The following is an 18,733-nucleotide window of genomic DNA, read 5'->3' on the forward strand; positions in this document are numbered from 1 at the left end:
GTAGCGTGCCTGCCTCTTATCCGGAGGCCCCTGGGTTCGATTCCTGGCCAGGTCAGGCATTTTTAACTGGACCCGAGGGCTGGTTCGAGGTCCACTCAGCCTACGTGATTAGAATGAGGAGCTATCTGACGGTGCGATAGCGGCCCTGGTCTAGAAAGCCAAGAATAACGGTCGAGAGCCGACCACATGACACCTCATAATCTGCAGCCTTCGGGCTCAGCAGCGGTCGCTTGGTAGGCCAAGACCCTTCAAGGGCTGTAGTGCCATGGGGTTTGATTTGGTTTTAGTTGGTCCATTATTGGACATTATAAATCAACATCTGTAGGCCAGGCAGGCATCAATTTTTGAAAATGAGGAAATCTCTCATAGTGCATTGGCACTGCTGGTGGCTGCAAGTAGCCTATGTAGTGGTCTCCACGGTATGCACTAACCATGCGTCTTGGTAGGTGTGCTATTTACCAACTGATGAGCCCAACTTAGTACACTGGCAACCAGGAATGAGTTAGCTGGAAAATTTATAATGTCCAATAATGGACCAACTAAATTGGTATTATAAGTGGTATGTTCTGAGCTGTCAGTGGAGAGATTGCGTGGAATGCATTAGTTGACGAATAAGGTTGAGTGGTGTCTTTAAAAGTAGGAAAGATCACAATATGAAGATAAAGTTGGAATTCAAGAGGACAAATAGGGACAAATATTTATTTATAGAAATGGAAGTTAGGGATTGGAATAACTTACCAAGGGAGATGTTCAATAAATTTCCAACTTCTTTGCAATCGTTTAAGAAAAGGCTAAGAAAACAACAGTTAGGGAATCTGCCATCTGGGCAACTGCTCTAAATGCAGATCAGTAGTGTCTGATTGATTGTAACTAGAAACACAAGCATCTTCTTCAGCCCTCCACTAACCAAAGTTGTACCTAAACTCTTTCAACACAGATTGTTCCTTCCTGCATGTACAAGTCGTCAACTGCACTCTTACCTGGTAAAGTTAGTGCTTTCTCTCATTAACTTTTCACCATCGAGTTAGTTTTCCTGCTTTCGTCTAACTGAAGGGCTTGGTGGAAGGAAAAAATAACTGAATGAATGGCTATATTTCTAGAAAATAGAACTCTGAGAATTAGAGTACGTGAAGCATTGTCTGATTCTGTAGTGGTTAAGAGGGGGTTCCCCCACTAGGCACTATTATTGGACTTCCGTGTTTTCATATGTATCTGAGCAAGGAACTGGAATCTCAAATAAGACTTCTTGCAGATGGTGTTATACTGTACAGAGTAATAAATAAGTTACAGGATTGTAAAAGACTGCAAACAACATCTCAACAACAGGATGAAAAAGTCAGGTTGCAAGTTTCACAAACAGAAGTCTTCTCAGTTTTGATTACTGTTTTGATGTGAAGACAGTAATGCAGTAGGATGAGTGTTAATAACAATTTTACTGCTTTTTACATCCCACTAACTACTTTTGATGGTTTTTGAAGATGCTGAGGTGGCGGTATTTTGTCCTTCAGGACTTCTTTTACATGCCAGTAAATCTACCAACACGAGGCTGACATATTTGAGTACCTTCAAATACCACCAGACTGGGGATCACTGTGTTAATATAAGGAAAGATCTTAATTGGGGTAATCACAAACAGAATTTTAAATAAAGGTTACAGATCTTTTATGGTTATGAGTGTATTTAGGAGTTGTAGTAAGGTTGTAAAGGAGAGGGCATATATGACCATAAAAAATTAGATCATTATTCAGTTAGAATGTAACGATCAGTATTGTCTGAATTTTATAAAACAACGCCGACACTAACATTTACAGTTAATAGTTCTACAGTGAATTTCTCTCATCGGTTGGCTGGCAGGTGCGCCCAGCTTGTCTGCCTCCTGTTGACTCTATCGCTTCGCATTACAATGCGCAGTGACAGCACGGGAATGCCCGCACTTTGTAGTTCAGGTCTGTGCTTGGAACTCTTATTGATTTTTGATCTATCGCTCCAACTGCTCTCGAGTTCTGAAGTGTTACTTTGGGGTATAATTGCCATAATGCCTCCACATGTGTACATTGCAGAGTAAAGGGTATTAATGTACGATAATTATGTGAAAACAGAGTCTTGCAGGCAATTTGTAACACAATTTCTGGGTGTAAGCCCTCCACATAGAGAGACCGTGTGGAAACTCTTGTTAAATACACTGACTGACAGAGCAAATGCAACACCAAGAAGGAGTGGTCAGAACTTTATGCCAATTGCAGGGTAGACTGACGTCACTGAGGTATGCTCATGAAGTGAAATGCGCCGCTGTGCTGCGCATGTAGCGAGCGATAATTGGGACACGGCGTTGGCGAATGGCCCACTTCGTACCGTGATTTCTCAGCCGACAGTCATTGTAGAACGTGTTGTCGTGTGCCACAGGACACGTGTATAGCTAAGAATGCCAGACCGCCATCAACGGAGACATTTCCAGCAGACAGACGACTTTACGAGGGGTATGGTGATCGGGCTGAGAAGGGCAGGTCGGTCGCTTCGTCAAATCGCAGCCGATACCCATAGGGATGTGTCCACGGTGCAGCGCCTGTGGCGAAGATGGTTGGCGCAGGGACATGTGGCACGTGCGAGGGGTCCAGGCGCAGCCCGAGTGACGTCAGCACGCGAGGATCGGCGCATCCGCCGCCAAGCGGTGGCAGCCCCGCATGCCACGTCAACCGCCATTCTTCAGCATGTGCAAGACACCCTGGCTGTTCCAATATCGACCAGAACAATCTCCCGTCGATTGGTTGAAGGAGGCCTGCACTCCCGGCGTCCGCTCAGAAGACTACCATTGACTCCACAGCATAGACGTGCACGCCTGGCATGGTGCCGGGCTAGAGCGACTTGGATGAGGGAATGGCGGAACGTCGTGTTCTCCGATGAGTCACGCTTCTGTTCTGTCAGTGATAGTCACCGCAGACGAGTGTGGCGTCGGCGTTGAGAAAGGTCAAATCCGGCAGTAACTGTGGAGCACCCTACCGCTAGACAACGCGGCATCATGGTTTGGGGCGCTATTGCGTATGATTCCACGTCACCTCTAGTGCGTATTCAAGGCACGTTAAATGCCCACCGCTACGTGCAGCATGTGCTGCGGCCGGTGGCACTCCCGTACCTTCAGGGGCTGCCCAATGCTCTGTTTCAGCAGGATAATGCCCGCCCACACACTGCTCGCATCTCCCAACAGGCTCTACGAGGTGTACAGATGCTTCCGTGGCCAGCGTACTCTCCGGATCTCTCACCAATCGAACACGTGTGGGATCTCATTGGACGCCGTTTGCAAACTCTGCCCCAGCCTCGTACGGACGACCAACTGTGGCAAATGGTTGACGGAGAATGGAGAACCATCCCTCAGGACACCATCCGCACTCTTATTGACTCTGTACCTCGACGTGTTTCTGCGTGCATCGCCGCTCGCGGTGGTCCTACATCCTACTGAGTCGATGCCGTGCGCATTGTGTAACCTGCATATCGGTTTGAAATAAACATCAATTATTCGTCCGTGCCGTCTCTGTTTTTTCCCCAACTTTCATCCCTTTCGAACCACTCCTTCTTGGTGTTGCATTTGCTCTGTCAGTCAGTGTAATATGTACTTAACAAGGAAAAAGTAAATGAAATCGCAGAAAGATTAGAACATATGCCTACAAAATCCCTAAGACAACTTGAACGAGAAAATGGGGATTCAAAGAGCTCAGCGTGGCAGGCTACAAAAAGACTAACTTATGCATGTTAATTGGAGTTTTCTAAGACTATGTCAAATGTGTGGATGCAGGAGGAGATTATTTCCAACATCTCCTGTCATAAGGTAAGAGTTTATTTTTTTAATTATTAATTTTCTTAATTCTTATTTTTTCTCATGTGCTGCATGGATAAAGTGAGCGAAGTGTTGTCCTTGTTGCCATGCTGTAGGAGCGGGGAGTGATGAGTCAACAGGAGGCAGACAAGCTGGGTGCTCCTGCCGGCTAACCGGTTAGAGAAACTCCCTGTACTATAGCTCCTTAATTTAATATTTCTGGACAATTGAAATGCTAAGATTAGAAAATGTAATACCATGTTCAGCCCAGCTCAATTATTTTATAGGTGTCAAGTTGGTGGGATTCTTGCTGGCTCCTCAATTCAGAGAAAATTTCTGCACCCCTGCATTACAGTGATACTAAATTTAATTGCGCGACGTTAAAGGTACGATGACAAGCTGCATGAACCGTTCATTCACCTTTATACAAACAGTCTCTGAAGATTATGGATAGAATTTGTAATTTTGGGTAGAGGTTAGCAAATGTTAAGCTATTATTTCATAAATACATTTATTTACAACATTCTCTACAAATGAATATTACAAAATTACATTCATATACAGAGAGCATATAGAAAAGTAACTAACTACCAGTCAGTTCTAAGTTAAGAGAGCACCTTTTGTTAACCATCCAAAGCAACATTCTTGAGATCATGCAGCAATAAATTTGTGAATAATTTTTGACTAAAGATGACTAAGATCATTTGAAGAAGAATATGGAACTGAAGAATCCAATGGAAATACCTAAGCATTCAAATAGCGAATGATGCAAAGGGGTATTTATGTAGGATATTTAGATTACCGACTTGTACAAATCCCTGTGATGAAGAGATTGAAGGAGCCACCAACCCTTAGGCACAATGTACAAGCATTCTTTAATTTATTGAATTTTCCTGTCACTAGTTAGCCTCTTGCCAAAATTTAGCAAGACATTTCAAAGGAAAGAATTTGGAAAACAAGTAATCTAATACATGAAAGGAATGGGTAACAGAATCCAGACACATGTGGGGAGAACAGAGTGGTTTTGGAATGAAACTGGACTATGGCAAGGAAGTGTGCTGTCACCACTTATTCATAATGGTTATGGACGGAATGGTGAATAAGACGACGGTAAAATATGGGGACAGGAAGCTGAAGCTAAAGCTGTTTACAGGTGGTATTTTGGTGTGGGGAACAAACGGAGAGAAAGTACAAGGGCAACTTGAGATGTTGAGTGAGATTATTGAATATTGTGGAATGAAACTCAGTGTGGAAAAGACTAAGACAGTGGTGTCGACTAGAAGAGAAAGCAAAGGGTAAGGAATTATAAAAATAAAGGGATGAAACATTGCAGTTGCGGAGAGCTTAAAATACTTGTGAAGGGAACTGATGTAGGCTGCAGTGCTGGACATAGAGATCAGTAAAAGGATTCAACAGGGAAATTAATTCTGCCGGAGAATGAGAAACCTGGTGTGGAGGAAGAAATAATAATAATAATAATAATAATAATAATAATAATAATAATAATAATAATAATAATAAATCATCATCACCACATTACCTCAGCTACCGTGTGCAGGAATTTCAATTTGACTCCATCTGGCTGTCTGCTCATCAATTTTGACATTCTGTTTTACTCTAGGTCCAGTAGATGGCAGACCGAGTAAACCGAAACTCTTGGGCGTCCATGGCTAAGATTTAATTAATTTTGTCGGGTAAACACCCAATGTCTCACCAGAGATCTTTTACATGCCGACATCGTACGACATGGGAGTGTCGAAAGGACTTTTTTCCGCCCTTCAAAAATCCAACTACCTTTGCCGGGTTTGAACTCGTTATCTTGGAATCCGGAGGCTGACACTATTACTGATCCACAGAGGTAGCTAGGAAGGAAGTACCAATGAAGTGTAAAGACGTGATCTGTAAGATGTACTACTGCTGAAGTAGGCAGGAAAATAAAATCCAGGCCCGATGAAATGAAATGTTTAAGAAGCATGATAGGAAAAATAAGAAAGGACAGAGTAAGAAATTAGTACATCAGGAAGGAAATCTGAGTGGAAAAGCCTGGTATTATTATTATTATATTATTATTATTATTATTATTATTATTATTATTATTATTATTATTATTATTATTATTATTATTATTATTATTATTATTTACCATAAATTATACAGACTTTATGGATAGTCTAGTGAACAAGGGCAAGTCCCAGAAGAGGGAAGGATGCTAAAGAGGATGACAGACTGAAATAGATGGAGGGAGGGCAAGAGGACTAAGGTGGCCAAAAACTATCAAGAATAGGATAATTAGAAGAAACCTGAATTGAACATCGTTAAGGAGGAACAATAGTGGTTGGATAGAGGAAGATGGAAAGGTGTCAAACATCCCAACCTGGTGGGAGCTGGACGAGGGAAATGGGTGATGACCACCCACCTGCACCTGTCTGCAAAGTCCACAGAAATGTAAAGCAGAGACTTGCTATCTTTACAGAAGACAATTCAGTTCAGTACCTTCATTGTAGTAATCAAACACTGAAAAATTACCAGGAAGAGAAACAAAATTCCTTTGCTGAAAATATCTGCTCCAAAACTGAAGAATGTACAGTTAAACTTAAAATATTTTATGGGAAAGGTTTTCATATACATGGTGTTTACAAATGAATATCAGAGTTTTAACGCCTTATAATACTGAATACGTTAAACTTACAGTTATACATTATATGTCAAATGAAAGAGCAACTCAAACAGTTTTGTTTGTTGGCACCAGTGCGCATGTACGTGCAATGGTTTCGCCGCACAAGATACTATATTTCAAGGAGCCTCCGTGGCTCAGACAGCAGCACGTCAGCTTCTCACCGCTGGACACCGTGGTTCAAACCCCGTCACTCCATGCGAGATTTGTGCTGGACAAAGCGGAGGCAGGACAGGTTTTTCTCCAGGTACTCTGGTTTTCCCTGTCATCTTTCATTCCAGCAACACTCTCCATTCTCATTTCATAGCATCTATCAGTCATTAATAAATCACTTGGGGAGTGGCGACCCCATCATACTAACAGCCTATATCTGCTTCATTCATTACATCCCTGACCCGGTCAACGACTGGAAAACAGGTTGTAGGTTTTCACTGTATTTCAAATACACAAGTTCCAACCCTAGTAGGAATTTCTTGTACCATACTTATGCAGATGATATTTGTTGAAGCATATTCTAAGACTGAAAGGCTGAGAGGATCAATTATTTGGTGATACAGTCAAACCTCCATGTATGTTTTTTTTCTATTTGTGTAACTAACACAACAAAAGTACTCAGTGGCGGAAGAATGGGGAAAGGGCTAGAATTGGGAAGGTAGCAGCCAAGGCCTTAAGGTTCAGCCCCAGTGTATGTCCGATGTAAAAATCGGAATCCATGGAAAAACATCTTTGGCTGCCAACAGTGTGATTCAAACCCACTATTTCCCGAAAGGAAGCTCACAGCTGCAGGATCCTAACCTCATGGCCAACTCGCTTGGTCAAAGATAAATGTTATTTTAAACTTAAATACTGTATATGTAAAGTTGGTGCATTTCCTGTCTATTAACAAATTGTTTTTGCCACATCTTTAATGTTGGATGAATGCATCTAGATTATCAGCAACAACTGGATAGGAAAGGTTAGGAGTAGGAAGAAAGAAATTTAGGTCTTAAGGTACGAAAATGGAAAACCATGGGAAACTACCTTCAGGGCTGCCAGCGATGGGACTCAAATGCACCATCTCCTTAATACAACCTTACAGCTATTATGAGTATTACAACCCTGCCCTGTAATAACTCAAAGTAGAAAAATGCAAAGTCTAGGGAGCTTTTTCATTTTTCAATACTAGATAATTTCATTATTTGAGGTGTTAGAAGTCTTCTTATTCCTCCTCCTCCTCCTCCTTCTTCCCCTCCTTCCTGTTAATGTTGTGAAGGGCTGACTGTATTGTGATGTCGATGGTACCTCATTTTCATATTCTACAAGGTCCTTCCTTTTTGCTTGCCAATATATATTCATTTATTTAAATCAGACTATCTTGCATATATGTACAGTAAGTTAAGTAGATTTTTAACTGCAGCTGCAAATATACAAAAAAATCTATGGTCAACTATTCTTTGCCCAGGAGCAGGCCGCTCTGATGGCACTAGCATGACCCTCCATCAGTTGTGTTGTGCCAGAGAACAGAGACAGTACAGATCAGCACAGGGTCGAGATCTTAAGTCTGCCCACACTCGCAGAGCTGTGTTCCTTACAGGTACCCCCATTTATAAAGATTAACTCTGCATTTTCCAATGCTACACCAAAGGCTGTTGAGGGACATCCAGATTTCCTAGTCTGCATTATGGCCTGCATGAAGACTCGTCAGCCTTCAACCACTCTGATGTATGTGGTGTCGAGGATTGCCACTACTGTATCCTGACTACTTGTGGTCTGCACGTTACTTTTCCATCTCTTTGGATGCTGAAGACCAAAGAGAGGATGAGCATGGTCTTTAACCATTTGATCTGGCATTGCTTCCACTTACTCACACCAGCCTTCTAACTTCCATGTATCCTATGTAACCTCTCTTGGTCGATTATTTTCCAACCCCAAATCCTATTAGGTTCCTAGGGCTAGCAAGTCTTTCATTTTCACATCCTTTGTAGGCCTCATCTTTCTTTGAGAGATGCCTTCATTTTTCTAAGTGTCATATCCCTGCTATTTTTTCTCTCCGAATAGTATTAATAGAGGATGGTTACTTAGTTGTATTCCTTCTTAAAACAATAATCACCACCACTTTGACCATCTGATTGGTTTGTGTCATGACCTCATGGCGCACATCAGGAGGAGCTATGCCAGCCAGAGAACAGAGTTGTCAACAATACCTTCGGTCTTTGAAGTGTCAGACCTTATTCTTTATTCTCTACAGATTAAGGGTATAAAGGGATGCTTATCTAATTGTAGTTCTGCTTTGAAACAAACAATAATCACGATTAACTTATTTTATCCAATCAATCTGTTCATAGAGGAAGCCACCATAATTATGAAGAAAAGCATAAAAGGAATTACAATAAACCAAATGTAAGTACATTCCATAAGATTCACGCATGATGATGCCGTTCTAATGGAGCTAGAAAAATATGTCCATACTATCTTGCAAGGGGAGGTCACAAGTGTAGAGTCACAAATTTCATTCAACATTTTGTGGATGAGGAGGATGTCAGTATCAGCAAGACAATGATAGTTCGCAAATCAATCGTGAGGTAAAGAAGCTAAATATAAAGTGGGAAATTGTAGACAGAGTATGTTGAGGGATTCAGCTGCCTGGATAATATCACTAATGAGAACAAAGGGAAGTCAAAATAGTTTCAATGGTGAAATAACTTTCAAGGTAATAATAATAATAATAATAATAATAATAATAATAATAATAATAATATCCAGAGAAGCCTGGTGGAGGCCTTTTAAGTTGATACCATATAGGCAAGCTGAGCATCTATGAGGATGGGGCCCTAATGTTTAAGATGTCATGAACACCCAGCCCCCCCAAGCCATAGGAATTAACTAATGAAAGTTAAAATCTCTGTCCCAACTGGGAATCAAACCTGGGACCCCTTGGATCACAGGCCAGCATGCAAACCAATTAGCCCCAGAGCCGGACAGGTAAAAAATAATTACTAAAGAAGAAGAATTTACATTTGAAGATGAGACAAAATAGTTACACGTTTGTTTAAAGCATAGCTGTGAAAGGTGGACAACAGATAAGCAGAAAGGAAGTCTAAAAGCAGTTCAGATATGGATTTCATGAAAAATTGACAATATAAGTTTGATAGAAAGAATGACAGCCTAAAGGAAATGGATGAGAAGCAACAGCTGATAAAACAAAATTTGGAAGAGGAAGGCCAAATGAATGGTACATACAATTCAACATAGGAACTTCATGTGCAATATTCTGAAACGGAAAGTTCTAGCGAGTATAGGATAAGGCACCTTGGACTTTCAAACATCAAGAACACATGCCTTGATTTTGCTCCTATGGAAAGAAGCAAAATGATTGTCATTAACAGAGATGCATGGTTATAGCAGCAAGGTATAGGCTTTTGGAGTGAAACCATTTGACCCTTCATAAAGGAGAAACATCACTTTACAATGGATCCCTGCACATGTAGGAGTAGAAGGCAATGAACTGACAGATAAACTAGAGAGAGAAAAAAAAAGAAGGCACTAGTACGTACATAAGAACCAAACCTCTGGCAACTAACTCAGTCAAGAAGATAATTGCAAATATAAACCTTGAAAAATGGAAGAAAGAAACTACCCAACTTACAATGAAGAAATGAAGAGAAAGAAAGAAAGAAAAAAAAAAAGACCTATGGGACAAAAATAAAAGCAAACCAAGGAAAGAAGCAGTGACTATCTTCAGACTGGAAATGGGGCATGACTGCATAGCTTCACATCTAGCTATAATCAAAATATATCCAATGGGATAGTGTACCATGTGCAAAATTACTGGATCAGTGCTGAACTCTAAACACGTACTTCAGTGTACAGGACTTAAAAAAAAAAAAAAAAAGGAAATTTACAGGCCCTGTACTGGACAGCCAGGAACAAGATGAGACAAGACTGTTCGCTAATCATCTATAAATTATTAATGTTATTTGTATATTACTGTTGTTTAGAGATATCTATTTTATATTGGAGTTACTTGCCAATAAAGCCATAGGTCATAACACATTCATAAGTTATTAGCATTTTCTAAATTATTATCAAATTGCAACATCATCCTTTTTTTAAATAGAAATTGGTAACATACAAAAGGATTATCTAGTTGAAAGAATAATGATTAGAAAAAGACAGGAAGAAGAAAAAAGCTCTCAAACCCTATTCAAGCATCAGGTGTCCTCAAAAATCAATATACCCAATACAGTCAAAAATATATTCACAAACTTATGCATTCCATCCTTTTAGTGTATTCATTCCATGTCATATCTGAACAGACCATTCCAGGGTTATAGAATTAATGCAAACTTTGTACATGCAAATTCCAACTCTTTAAATACAAAGAAATATGCATCTTTCCATTCTCTAATGCACAGGATTTGTGATGTTTACTATGATTTACTAGTCAAACAAACATGCATCATAAAAAATGTAACTCTTAAAAACTCAACAATGTCATGACGGCATGTAAAGACTCGCCAATTAGTTCTCACCAGTTTCTATCACAATCTCCATCCAACAAGACATGTCCAATTTTCTCCCGAACATTATACGTTTCATGCAAACACATGGAGGTACTGAATACCAGTTCCTGTTGTGAAGTAATAATTTACTCCATTGATTAATGTCAATTTCAATCCTTCCTTCAGACATAACGCCAAGGTTTTGTTTGCTCGTATAGAAAGCAGTCTGCCAGTTCAATTGGAAAACCAGTTTTGCACAATTTATATTCTCAATTTTGTTCAGTCTAATAAAATAAAAAAATTATTACAGTACCACAAAAAAAGTAAAATTGTGAATGATATTAAATTTTAATGTCTTTCCCAAATCCAATTTTAATTAGAACTTCTCAAGATGATTACAGACAGTTTATTTTCGTAGATTTAGGAAAAACAAGTTTAAAAAAGTAAAATTATGATTTGCAAATTTAATAAAATTATCTTCAAATTTGTGTACTATCCAAGAATAATTTTTCAAAACTTTTTATTAATATAGTAAAAGTATTAAAAAATATCATCATATGTTATAAAGATAAAAAAGTGGATAAAGTTAATGGAAGGACTTTGTGAGAAGAAAAAGACAACTCGAAAATGCGAAAGGACAAGGATAACTGCCACATCTTGCGCACTGGCATCTTTACATGTCCTGATGCATCTTCATGTCTGTCCTTGTCTTTTCATAATGTTGCTTCTTCTCATCCTGTGTATCCTGATGAACGTTCCTAGTCAAATTATTACCTTCCTATGAAAATTACTTATACTGGAAGTATCAAAGACTCGAGCCTACTCTTAAATCACTGACAATTCTTACACTTATTCCACTGAAAGCCTAACTAATATGTATTTTGTTATAATTTCTTGTCAATCCTGTCTAAAATGGAATTTCTACAATCATGACTGTTGCATTCTTTTAAAATCTATGCTACATTTATTGACTGAGAATAAAAGGCAATTGTGCAGTTTATAAATAGGTCAATCTGTTTGAAAATTAAAAATTTTAGTGCATCTTTAACAATCTCTCTTAAACTTGAAGTCTTTCAGTCTAATTCACAATTCCTTAATTGAAGTCATATCTTCTTTGCTTTCCCTCGAGAGGGAAGGAAATTAACTTGTGCAACATCATTGAAGTCTCAGTCAATTGAATACCAATACTGAACCAGTTTCACGTTTTACAATTTAGGGGAAAACAGCTTAACATATTAGTGAGTGAACTTCTGACTTCTGCTTTCTATGCGAGAGTAGTAAATCCCAGGACGTCATTTCAGATTCGCACACTAAGACAGTTCAAAGACGGGTGCGTGTTAATAGTTTTCCACACAAATACAGACAGACAGTCACTCGTGTTACGTCTTCATCCCGCAGGCACTGAACTTCTGCGAAGTCACCTACCTATGAACGGTGCAACTTTGCTGGCGAGCTAGTGAACCATTTGAAAATAAGTAAGCGTGTGAGGTAGACCCTCTTGATATAGAGCCAGAGTTGTAACAACACTGAGAGGAGAGGCTGGCCAGCCCACAAATTACAGAGGGCTCGCCAGAGGAGCGTAGACAACTTACGATCCTCCTCCTGAGAACACAAGACCATCACATGGCTTCCTCTTATACAGGTTTCTTCCCACTTACTGATCAGCAGGAAAGGTAACAATCAACATACTAGAGGCTACAAATAATACAAGATTCTTTATGCATGTTTCTCTTACTTACATGCATTATTTATGTTATTACAAGAAATTGATAGATAAAAATTTCTTTCTACAGGAGAGCATAATGTATACACATCTAGGCAGCACCTATATTTAACACAGCAAAGTGTAGAGGAATATCAATTTGTACAGAATGTCGTTGAAAAAGGTTACAATATTTACAGAGGCAGCACGCAACAACTGGAAGAAAATAGGTCCTATAAACATTGGTCTCAAACCCAGTATCTTCGGAGTCATGGTCCACTACCACCACCACCGTCAAGGATCACACGATGTTCCGATAATTTACAGAGGGTCGTATGCAACAAAAGACGAATTATGCTCCTAGCTAAACACTAAACACCAATTAGCGTGTTGTGTTATAGTCTTATTATGATGGGGCGGTAGCCCATTTTCAGCAGAGGCTTAAGCAGCATGTAACACAGGTCTTCCATCATCAATTGATTGGTCAGGGAGGGCCAATACCTTCACCTTCCCGTTCGCCTGACCTTAACCCTCTAGATTTTTGGCTTTGGGAACATGTAAAGGGTATGGTGCATGCAGTGACCATAAATGATATGGATGCATTATGAGAATGCGTGTTCAATGCCTATGGGGCAATCCTTCAATAGCCAGGAGTGTTCCAATGAATGCCTGACTTCATGTGACAAGGTTTGAAGGCTGCATGACAATGGATGGTGGTCATATGTTGTGAAGAGTACGACATTGAGATTATTGATGGCAGTAGTAGCAGACCATAACTCCTTAGATATTGGGTTTGCTATCAATGTTTATACAATATTTTTTTCTTCCACTTGTTGCATGTTGCCTCTGTAAATATTATAACACTATACACTTTGAACACCTCTATGCTGTTGGTAACACTACCACCACAAATTTTCTAATTCAGCTACACGAAAGCTAGTCAAGATATCAATTCTATAGTTGCCTTAAGAGTGTTGTTTCTTTTTCAACCAATGCATTTCATTATCTTATGTTAGTAATTGGAGGGGTTTCCTTGGGTCTTGTTTCACAAGCATGTGTACTCAGATAGTTCTCACGTGATTGCTGACACCTTTAATATAAGCTAGTTTTTCTAGAATACAAATCTTATTTAGCTTATTCTAGTTAATTTTAGGGTGCCTGAAACCACCTGGCTCATTCTGAATTTAGGCCGGATGTACTTGCTGACACATGATTTTTCAGGGGAAGATTCCAATCCGGTATGAATTGGGAGTCGAGTCTTGTCCCTCTGGGTGAAAAGCCGGCAATAAGCCACTAATCATACTCCACCCCCCACCACCCCACACGAGTTTTCTCCTAGGATATATAACTTTAAAATATTAATATTATTATTATTATTATTATTATTATTATTATTATTATTATTATTATTATTATTATTATTATTATTGCCTCACCTACGATTTAGTGATATGAAGACGATAGCCGACATAATGACAGTCGGCGGTTTATTGAGCGCAGTGAAAGGATGTCTGTCTGTGTACACGTTTCCTATACCAAAAGTATTTGTTAGTAAATTTACTCTTCTAATTGATGATGACTGAAGATGAGATTGAATTAGGTTAGTACTGTAGGGGAAAAGAAGTGAATTTTGTTTTTGATGCCTGGCTCCTTAGAATATTTTCTGGCTCTTAGACTACTACTTTCCAATTTGCCAGCCCTACACAGAATACTATTCCTAGAAAAAGGTTTATATGCATTTTCTTCCTAACTAACGATTGGCCAGAAACTGCATGTTTTAACATGTTAAAGGGGTATGCAGCCGAGAAACCGTAGGTAAAATGTATGGACGAATGCTCTGAAAATCTCCAAGATCTTCTGAAAATAAACTACACAGTATGAAATAGAATTTAATAACTATCAATAATATATGCTAAAATTTGTATTTTTGATCAGTACTATCCATTTAAGAAGTGGTTAAGAAATTGCATACGCTTTCTTCCTTTATCTACAGCAGATTCAGTTTGCTTGCACATGGGAGTTAAGGAGGTGAGTCAAGACAAAGATAACCCCCACCTACTTGAGGAGGGACAGCAGGCACAAGCGCCTATTGGTTGAAATTCATAACTGGAAAGAATTCAACATGTGAAACTAAATATGACCACTATGCACTGGCCCTTGTTGAGACAAAACTATTGGAGTGGAGGCTCGGACTTTTACAGCAGCTTGAAAGCAAAAAGATTGTGCCAGCATCGACTTTCCTCACTTTCGGATTGGCGTTTCCAGGACTTTTGCAGCGTGACCCAGTGCGACCATTCTCCTGCAAGCAATGGTCGCCAAATCCTGCTCGTCTGTAACGCCACCTCTTTCCAGCCTGTCCTGTCCATTCATTATGTTTTTCTTTCCCACATTGTGTTAACTGAACACTGCTCTGTGAATTTACCATTTGGTCTTTTATCTATCAATTGCCAATAACATAAATCATATTTAAGTGATACATTCCATTTCTTAAGATAGGCACTGCATGACATAGGGATTTAAAAAATTTAAATCATTCACAAGACTAGCATCATGATGCATTCAAAGATCATCTCTCTACTTTAGCAAATTCATGCTGTATTACAGGGTCACATGCACATAAAGAGAATAAAAGACATTTTACCATAAACAACAAACACTCCATTTGGAAAAATCTTACATCATACAGAATTAGATCTGTTTTTCTTACTTTTCTCCTTTGCTTGAATGCAAGGGTATTTTCTATGTATGAGCTGCAGAAGGAATACTCTTTCTGTCTGTTCCAATACTCCTTTCTCCTTTCTTTGTTCCCTCTAAGCTTCTTGCCTTTAACGATTTATATAGAGTACAAGAATAAATGCTATCAAATAAACTCAGCCCATGATAATGCATTTGCCTGGGAAAAAAAAAAGCGCACAGAAGATGACAGTGGGGGTTCAAACCCACTATCTCCTGGATGAAAGCCGATAGCTATGCGAACCAAGCTGCATGGCCACTTGCTTGGTTGTTCTATGGACACTCCTTGAGGATAGACAATAACAGAATCTTTAAATTCTCCTGGAAGAGGAAGACTGAACTGAAAGGGTTTCGAGAAGTGAGGTTGGACTTCACTAAGATGGAGGTTATGGAAGATCATATGACAGACAGAAATCAATTTAGACAACTTGTCAGAAAGTTTTCGAAAAACTGGGGAGATCCTATACAAAAAAAGTAGAAGAAAGAATGAAAAATTACAGTTAAGAAAGAGAAGGCTAAAACGAATGCAAAGATTGTCAAATGTGGTCCATAGACTGCCAAAATGAAAGCAAATAAATAAAATAAGATCAACAAAATAAACCCCATGGTGTTACACCCCTGTCTACCAAGCGACCACTTCTCAGCCTGAAAGCCTACAGATGAGGTGATGCATAGTCAGTGTGAAGAATCTTGTCGCCAATTGTTATTTGCTTTCTAGACCGGGGCCGCCGTCTCATCGTCAGATAGTTCCTCAATTGTAGAGTGGACCTCAAACCAGCCCTTGGATCCAGTTAAAAATCCCTGATCTGCTCCTGAATTGAACCCAGGCCTCCAGGTGAGAGGTAGGCACAGTACTCCAAGACAGCGGGGCCAGTTTTAGTTTCTACCCTCGCCATCTTTATCACGGTCTTAAGATTATTGGACTCATTTTTTCTACACCATGTATATACAGTAAAAACTTGCCTAAACCAGACCTCCTATATACCAGAAACCTTTAAAAATGGAAAATTCATTTTGGAACAGAGGAATTTCCTATGTTAGGTAATGCTTTAAAACGCGAGACTACCTAATGCAGAAACACAGCCATTTTTTAGTACCATTTGCATAAATAATCTCAAGGAATCTGAACAATTTAAGTAACTGCCACCAAGTTGTATCAAATAATGTTTAATTTTGTAATAGAGATAGCAAGGAAGACATTTGGGTGTATTCTTGACTTCTAGGAATCATTTGCTCCACCCTCAATGACTCTTGTTCAAGGATCCTGGAAGATTCCATAGTATTCTTAGCCGATTAATTTTTTTGTTTCTTTCTATCAAAGGTTCCAGATCCTACTGGACAGTAAATAATGTACAATTAACCCTTCCACCCCTCTTGCAATGCGCATTGCAGGGTAGTTATTGTTCATTCTTAGTTTGGAGTAAGAGCAGTGGCAGCCGGTGGTTTCTCAGGTCGGGGCAGCGGCCATAGAACTCCTCCACCCACCCCCCCGGTAACTCTTTCTTTGGTACTGACCAGTACCACCGCACTCATTCAAGTCTTCCGCATGAAAATAAACTAATTCACTATTGTCGACCCTCACAAAACGTGGGATGCAAGCCAGAGGCCAATTTGTAACAAAATTCCGGGTCTCAAATGTTGCATATCAATTATTTATTACTTTTCTTCTTTACATGTAAATAATAGGGAAAACAAGGTCAAATTATTATTTAATTTCATTGCATGTGGCTGGCACATGCTCGTATAGGGGTTTGTGAGGGCATCTTTACTGCTTCACTGCTATGGACTGTGCAAGTGAGAGCCTCTTCCTGCACCCTTCCTCATCAACGTGTTTCCTCCCTTACATCTCTCTCCCCTCACCCACGCTATATCCTCGGATGGAAGCAGAGAGTCCGTGCTTTATCTTCAACCTGAAAACATTTACCAGTGAACTGCGCGCTGAAAGTCAGTCACCTAAGTTTGATAACTTATTATCGAACAGTCTTCCTTATTGATGAGAAATTTTCAGTTTTACAATGAATTGTAATTTTCTTAGCATTATTCGAGTCCAATATTTGACTTCAAATGCCGAGAGAAAATAAAAGAACCTTTTCGTTCTCTAGGGAGGACACCGTCCAGAAGTCCGTAAGGACCAGCCGCTACCGAGTAGGAGTGGAATAAAACTGAATAGTAACAATTCCTTAATTCAGTTTCACACTATTTCTGCAATACAGAAAATATGTCTTCTAAATATTAGATGCTAGGAACTAGGACAGACTGTAACCATGTAAACTGATTCCGAGAATATAACTAACGTTATATTTTTCATTTTTTATTTTCAAACTAATACAGTCCTGTTTTAAACAAACCCTTTGTAAACCAGAAACCTTCATTAACAGAAAAACCAAACATGGTTTAGGCAGATTTAAAAAAAAAAGGTGTTTCTTTTTGCTAGTGGCTTAATGTTGTCGAAGTAACACGCAGGTTTTTTATCACAGTGGGATAATAAAGGGGTTGCACTGAGAAGTAGTCATGGCCTTATTTAAGGTATAGTCCTGGTATTTGCTTATTGTGCAAATGAGAAACTGTAAAAAACCCAAAATATATTGGTATAAATATGTACAAAGGTTTTGGTATATACACTTTCAGCCAACACCACATGCCATCTGATTTCCATCACCTGCCTTACTGGTAACATAGAGCAACAAGATTTCTACACTTCCTACATCAAGGTTGATGACTGATTGATAGGTCAAGATTGCCCTTTTGAAGGGTATTAATGCCCACCCTCTTTGTGAAGCTGAGAAGCAAAAACAAGCTTGTCAGGAGCCAAAAAGAAATGGATGCAGAATTGGAACCAACAACGAAAGAGTCCATCTATTTGAAGGTGCAGAGATTGTCATTGAACTATTGAGTTTTCATGTTAGATATTGTCTCATCTTTCCGTTGCGCCTTCTTTCCATATTGACCTATTAAAGTGTTCGTTTTCATTTACGAAATTTAAGAAGTTTAGTAATGATTAAGAAGGAATTCCACCTACTGCGAACAGTCGCTGTCCTATAATTTTATCTCCACTCAATTTTCTGCATGCCAAATTCCTTTACAGTAAAAATCCCTTGCTTTCATGATCAAGAGTTGGTAATGTGGCTTAAATATCTAGAGCTAACCCACCTAACAATGGACAGAGTAACTTCTCACTATTCTAAAGTCTTGAGAAGCGAAGACTGAGTAGAACTGTGTCGCCACTTTACATTCCCATTATTCAAGTCTAGGTCCTAACTGTCATCAATATGTACACTAATTTAGTTGAGACTTGTGACGTTCATTATCAACCTAAATCTCTCGACTTGACAGTT

The 18,733-nt window shown here is 39.3% G+C and overlaps 1 protein-coding gene across 4 annotated transcripts in view; it reads right to left on the reverse strand.

Annotated features, from left to right (window-relative positions):
• The window catches only part of Cen (cerebellar degeneration-related protein 2-like), a 467,429-nt gene that overhangs the window by 17,882 nt on the left and 430,814 nt on the right, over positions 1-18,733 (reverse strand). The window lies entirely within an intron of this gene.

This window comes from Anabrus simplex, chromosome 13 (assembly GCF_040414725.1).
Source record: "Anabrus simplex isolate iqAnaSimp1 chromosome 13, ASM4041472v1, whole genome shotgun sequence".
In the NCBI taxonomy this organism is placed as follows: Eukaryota; Metazoa; Arthropoda; class Insecta; order Orthoptera; family Tettigoniidae; genus Anabrus; species Anabrus simplex.